The sequence below is a fragment of the Lethenteron reissneri genome, chromosome 44 (genome assembly GCF_015708825.2).
Source record: "Lethenteron reissneri isolate LAM-NWPU_2019-01 chromosome 44, ASM1570882v1, whole genome shotgun sequence".
Taxonomy (NCBI): domain Eukaryota; kingdom Metazoa; phylum Chordata; class Hyperoartia; order Petromyzontiformes; family Petromyzontidae; genus Lethenteron; species Lethenteron reissneri.
The window spans coordinates 2,561,830-2,568,367 of NC_083822.1; the positions used below are offsets into that span (position 1 = coordinate 2,561,830).

At 44.0% G+C, this 6,538-nt stretch overlaps 2 non-coding genes across 2 annotated transcripts; both read left to right on the plus strand.

Moving 5' to 3' along the window:
* The first annotated feature begins 373 nt into the window (after nucleotides 1-373).
* On the plus strand, nucleotides 374-536 carry LOC133353734 (U1 spliceosomal RNA). Its single transcript, XR_009756463.1, has one exon. It is a non-coding gene; the product is annotated as a U1 spliceosomal RNA (small nuclear RNA).
* Nucleotides 537-4,962: 4,426 nt separating this feature from the next.
* Nucleotides 4,963-5,076, plus strand: LOC133353695 (U5 spliceosomal RNA). Its single transcript, XR_009756432.1, has one exon. It is a non-coding gene; the product is annotated as a U5 spliceosomal RNA (small nuclear RNA).
* Nucleotides 5,077-6,538: the final 1,462 nt, after the last annotated feature.

Below are 6,538 nucleotides of genomic sequence, written 5' to 3' on the forward strand. Positions count from 1 at the left end.
CTGTTCTCACACCGGGGTTAGAGTGTATGCCACTGATGGTGGAAGATCCTGCACAAGAGCAAGTGTTAGATTTTACAACGAAACCTGTAATCTGGCAACTTTTTCTCCAGGTATCCCGAGCTTTTATTACCCAGAAAACCTTAGTTTTACACGTATTACATCAACACTTCAGCTCAGTGTTGTTGTAACACGTGACAACTTTGCTTATCAAATTGTATTCTGAAACGAGAGTGTGTAATCAATATAACTGTCTTGGTGAAAATATTATTCACATCAATTCGATTATGAGCAAAGAGAACAGAGCTCTTGAGACCCCATAGAGTAGATGAATAGGGATCGGGTAACTATCCGGATAGAGGGGGCACCTCAATTCATACTTACCTGACAGGGGAGGCACCATGATCATTTAGGTGGTCCTCCCAGACGAGGCTTATCCATTGCACTGCGGATGGGTTGACCCCTGCGATTTCCCCAAATGCGGGAAACTCGACTGTATGATTTGTGGTACTGGGGGACTGTGTTCGCGCTATCCCTGTTGTATCTATGCCCTGTTTTTCAAAAAATTATATTAAGAATAACTAGGCCAACATTTTTTTATTATACACATATATTTTTTAATTAAATAATGAAAACAGCCTCTACTCACAAGCACACGAGGAATCTGTGAAACGGGGAGGGCCATTAAACCACAAGACTTCAGAGCACAGAGAGGTCAGAGACATCCAGATGGACAAAAGGTCGATGGCCTAACCTTCCCAAGACGTCTGGAGATGCACGGATAAGGTGCAGAGCAGAGAAAAACAACTATTACAACTCGCGTTTTCTTTAACGTTTTCCTTAACGAAAAGTAGAAACTTAACAAAAAATAAAATCAACGGTATAAGACTGCAGCCTACAATAGGGGCTTGTTATTAGATATTCCCTCATATTTCTCGTATTCACCGCATATATATTATTTTGTATTGTATGTTTCTATCTACATGACCTTACCAAAAACTAAAGAATACGAATTCCAGAAAGCTAAGTGAAAACTTAGTTACACTTAACCTCAGGACATTAACAGGACCCTGCGGGGTGGGCTGGTAGGAACGAATAACCAAAGAATATAAACATAATGTATTATTACACTTGTTTAGCCAGGAAAGCCCTACTGAGTCTAAAGGTTTTCGTAGGGTCCTGCCAAGTGTTTGCAGTAGGGGGCGATGTTGCTACACCGAATCGGACGATACGAAGGGAGAGTGTGAGGCCTAGTTCTAGACTTTAGGCCTAGCTGTAGGCGTTAGGCCGCTGTGAGTTAATTTTTAATTTAAATGTTTAAATTAATTATGTAAAAGCTTTAAATGTCAAATTTTCTATTTAAAAACATCAGGGAATGTAACATTGTTAAACATTAACTCCCTTTCACACACGCGGGGGTACGATACGAAGGGTGAGTTTGAGGCCTAGGTCTAGGCTTTAGGCCTAGCTGTAGGCTTTAGGCCGCCGTGAGTTAATTGAAATGTTTAAATTTTTTCATTATTTATGTAAAAGCTTTAAATAAAAATGTTTTTATTTGAAAGCATCAGGGAATGTAACATTGTTAAACATTAACTCCCTTGCACACACGCGGGGGTACGATACGAAGGGAGAGTTTGAGGCGTAGTTCGAGGCTTTAGGCCTAGCTGTAGGCTTTAGGGCGCTGTGAGTTAATTTTTAATTTAAAAGTTTTAATTAAAAGCTATCTCAGGGAATTATAAGGGAATGTTACACTTGTTTAGCCAGGAAAGCCTCATTAATTTAAATGTTTTAATTAAAAGCTATCTGAGGGAATTATAAGGGAATGTTACGCTTGTTAGCCAGGAAAGCGTCACTGAGTCTAAAGGTTTTTGTAGGGTCATGCCAAGTGTTTGCAGTAGGGGGCGATGTTGCTGGACGGACGGAGGGACGGACGATATAATCTATTGTAGGCTGGTCCACTTCGTTCCTACCAGTAAAATATAACTCAGAATAAACACCAATCCCTGGAGACAAACGCATAACCAAACTTGGCAAAGCTCTCAAAATAATGATGTAATGAGGATCATTACGAATATTCATTAAACATAGACCGAATAATAACCACGATATACTAAGACCGAGGGAACTCATAAGAAATATCAAGAATAAATGTAACACGCAGGACCACATAAATGTATTGCAAAAAATCTCCTCAGCCACCTTTGTCTCCAACGGTCTGGCACAAACAGATGGCCCCATAAATACTTAGGGGGTTAGAAAGGTTCGCGAGGGTGTCTGGTTTGTTTTTTTCGGTGGTTGTTTGTTTTCCTCTCGCAAGAGACGCGCAGAAAGGAGAGGGTGTTCACGTTTTTGAGTTTAAGCACAAGCGCACATCACGAATGAACAGTTTGGTTCAAGTCGCGCTCAGTCTTGCAACTCGGCTTGCGACGCGGCGTTACGACAGGGCATCGCAAGGGAGCTGGGGCGAGTCATGCCTCGAAGAGAGATGGAACGAGGAGGGGTCGTTCGAGTCGCAGAAATCTGAGTTCAACCTGGGTCGAGGCTGGGTTCAGCCGTGCTCCAGCTGGCGGAGCGTCGTGAGGGAGCAAACACCGATACCGATGGCAGGTGTCGCTTCTCGCAGAACGAAGTGGCGAGGTGTGGTTAAGTGCGAGTGAAGCTGGCAGCTGCACGAACAAAGGAAAGCACGGAGAAGAGAGAGTGTCAAGTGACAACAAGCAATCAACCTGTAGAAAGGGCGGAAATCGCCAAGCGTCGACCAAGCGAGCATCGAAAAGGACGAGCAGCAGCAGATGATCAACAAGAGCCATCGTTCATCGCCAGAGAGCTCCAAGCCGGTGAGCGCGCACAGCCGCGTCGTCCAGAGCCTGAGCCAACACAGCCTGAAGTAAGGGCGAGTGTCCATGTGAAGTTGGCAGCGATCAAGGAGAGAGCGACGACGATATCATCAAGCACCGCCAAAGGCGAGCATCGTGCCGCCTCAACAATCATCCAGCAGTGGAGAAGCCTGGAGCTGCCACCAAGAGAGAGAGAGAGCGCCATCGAATGCGCCGTGTGTTTGATACACACACACCGACCAACACCCAGTGAGAACAGACAAGACGTCCATCAGCGACGACGGAATCATCGCGCACCACGTCGGCGAGCGTCGTGCCAACTCGTCATCCAGCAGCGGAGAGAGAAAGCGCACGAGCAGCACGACTCGGGCGTCACCGAGCGTCGTGCCAACTCATGGAGCTGCGCGCTATCCGACGACGGAATCATCGCGCACCACGACGGCGAGCATCGTGCCAACGCCGTTCAATCGAGCAGTGGAGAGAGAAAGCAAGACGGGCTCGCTGCGGCCACACCCAAGAGAGAAGGAATCTCTGGCCGCTGGTTGTATCTTCCCTCCCCCACCCCACAAGCTCCGACACAGCGCCCTGCCTCTACTTAAAATATTAATTATCAAGGGAACAATACAACGCACACACAACACGAATAAGACTTTCAAAAAGTTATCTTGTGTTTCAAAAAGGGTTGCCATTTCATGGTGGTGCGTTCAATATCAACTGATCGTGCAAAGCAGTTGCTGCCGTCGAGTTACATGAATAAGAAGTGTTTTAGTCATTCATTTTCGTTAATTGCATAATCTTGCTCATGAATCTATTGACGTATGCTTTCGCCTTTGCATATTAGTGTCATGTGTTTGTTTAGAATTAAAATTGCTTAACACCAAGTGTTCGAGTGCTTCTTTCCCAGTCCATGCAAAACTGTCTTATTCATAAGAACTGTAACCTGCGATGAGATATGAATTTGGAGACCTAACATAACATATACACACTAAGATAATCAATACATGTTTAATCAAAGATAATCGTTTTATCCTGATTGATACAACTGTGGATAACGAAGCTAAGCCTAATTATCATAACTGCATACATTAACATAATCGAAAGCATCTGCATAAATTACTACGATTATCTCTGTGATTATCATAATTTATGCATCTAATTAGAAACATTATCATAATTTATGCGATTCGCGCATTTTGCAGAATTTTCTTTAATTTGTATTATTTTTTATCAAAATTTCAAAATCCGGCATATACAACATCCCCCATTTTTTAAGAAAAAAGAGGGTGCTTTGTTCAAGCAACTGAAACAGCCGGACCGAGTTCCTGTGATGGATATTATTTCAGGATTATTGAAAAATAACTGGTAAGCATTTTCATAATTAAAAGCAATCTGCACGTTCTATCCCTGCCAGCCAGCAAAACTTTGAATCGTATATATAGTGCCCTGTCTTTCTCAACCATGTTCTTCCCTTTTCTGTTCTGTATATCCCAATTTCTCTCAATTTCTTGCTTTCTCTCTTTGTCTCTATTTCTCTGTTCCATCTTCTACCTTTATCTCTATTACACTCCGCCCTCCATTGGATCTCACCTACTTTCCTATCTCTCTCCCTGTTTATCTCTCACCCATGTTCTCCACATTTCCACCTCTCCTATTCCCATCTCATTCTCCCTTGCCTCTCTGTAATCCCCCTTCCTAATGTTTGTAACTTTTCATTGCCTCTCCTATTCCCATTTGGCTCTCTTTTTCCTCTGTTTCACAACCTTCCGCTCTCTCCATCGCCTTGCATGACCTCCCGCTTTCTCACACATTGTGCGGGCTACACATCCGGGGTGCAGGGTGGTTGGTGGAGGGAGATGTGACATCAGCCCGCCCAAACACGGCTCAAGCGCCAACCAGTCAGACAGGAATCCAGCCAGGAATCCACTCAGAATACAGTTTTATATATATAATGTTAGTATGATTTAAATAACTAACTAAATACACAGATTCAACTACATGTCCACCAAATTATGAATACATATTTCCATAAGTTACTTTATTTTCATTTGTGTGAGAAAAAGGAAGGACCCCATAGCCTAGATAGAGGTTTCTGTCGGCTAATAGGTTGCGCAGTCAAAGGGGTGAGAGTAATCTCTGGTTGCTCTTCAAAGCAAATAAATATTTCGCCTTTTACTAAAGATTTCCGTTGAGAGGAGCAACGTAATGAGTGTAAACTATTTTTGTTGCTCTTCAGTGGAAGGGCTCCCCATCAACTCTATCAACTCCCCCACCTATAAACTGGCTCGTTTTTTGTCTGAAATCTTACGGCCTTTCACTGGAAAAACCACCTCTGCGGTACTAAACTCTACTGACCTGGTATCGACAATCAAGGGGATTGCCCTGTCCCCAGACGACCTGCTTGTCAGTTTTGACGTGGTTTCCTTATTCACCAAAGTTCCTGTACCTGACACCATCGCAATCATTGAAGACTTGGTTCATCAAGGACTGAATGCTGGGGTACCCCCCCTGGTGAGACACTGCTTAACCAATACATACTTCACCTGGAATGGAACTTTCTACAAGCAAACTGAGGGCACCCCAATGGGCTCCCCCCTATCTCCAGTTGTAGCCAACATCTTCATGGAGAAATTTGAGACTGACGCCATCAAGACTGACACTCTACGGCCGACCTTATGGAAGAGGTACGTAGATGACACTTTTGTCATCTGGCCACATGGCCGACCTGCTCTAGACCAATTTCTCGACCACATCAATTCCATACACCCAGCCATCAGATTCACCATGGAAGTCGAACAAGATGGCAAGCTACCCTTTTTGGATGTCCTAATTAAAAGGAGACCTGATGGTTCAATGAGCCACTCTGTCTACAGGAAAGCCACCCATACGGATGCTTACCTAAAACCGGATTCCCACCACCATCCATCCCATAAGAATTCCCTCATCAAGACTCTATACCATAGAGCCCAATGCATTTCCGACCAGGAACACATTGGCAGTGAACTCAAACACGTACGCCAAGCTTTTAAGGCTAATGGTTACTCCGACTACACAATCCGCAAGGCCATCACTCCAACCATCAAGAAGGATCCTATTGAGGAGCCTTTCAAGACCATCACCTTACCCTACATTGCTGGGGTCACAAAAAAGATCTCCAAAATCCTGATTAAACACAAGATCCAGGTCCGATTCAACACAGTACATAAAATCCGTGATCTGGTCCCGTCTGTAAAAGATGTGGTTCCAGACATACAGTACCCTGGCGTCTACAAACTAAGTTGCCTCTGTGGTAGCAGTTACATTGGAGAAACCAAACGACATGTCTCGGACTGCATCCGTGAACATAAAGCAGACCTGAAACACGGTAGGACAAACACCTCAGCCGTGGCAGATCACTGTTACAATTCAGTGGGCTCACATGACATTGACTTCTCCAAGACAGAGGTTCTCTGCAAGCCATCTGGCTATCATGAGAGATTCGTTCATGAGGCGATCCACATATACAAACACAGAGACAATTTCAACCGAGAAGATGGATTCTGATAATTGGTTGTTTACCCTTCTATCTGGCAACAAAACTGACACCTTTTTTACAAGGAGTCATGTTTGCATAGACCGCAATACCTGCAGTCATAAATACAAACAAAAGACATAACTCTGATAATGTGCACTGTCCTCAGAGTTATGTCTTTTGTTTGTATTTATGA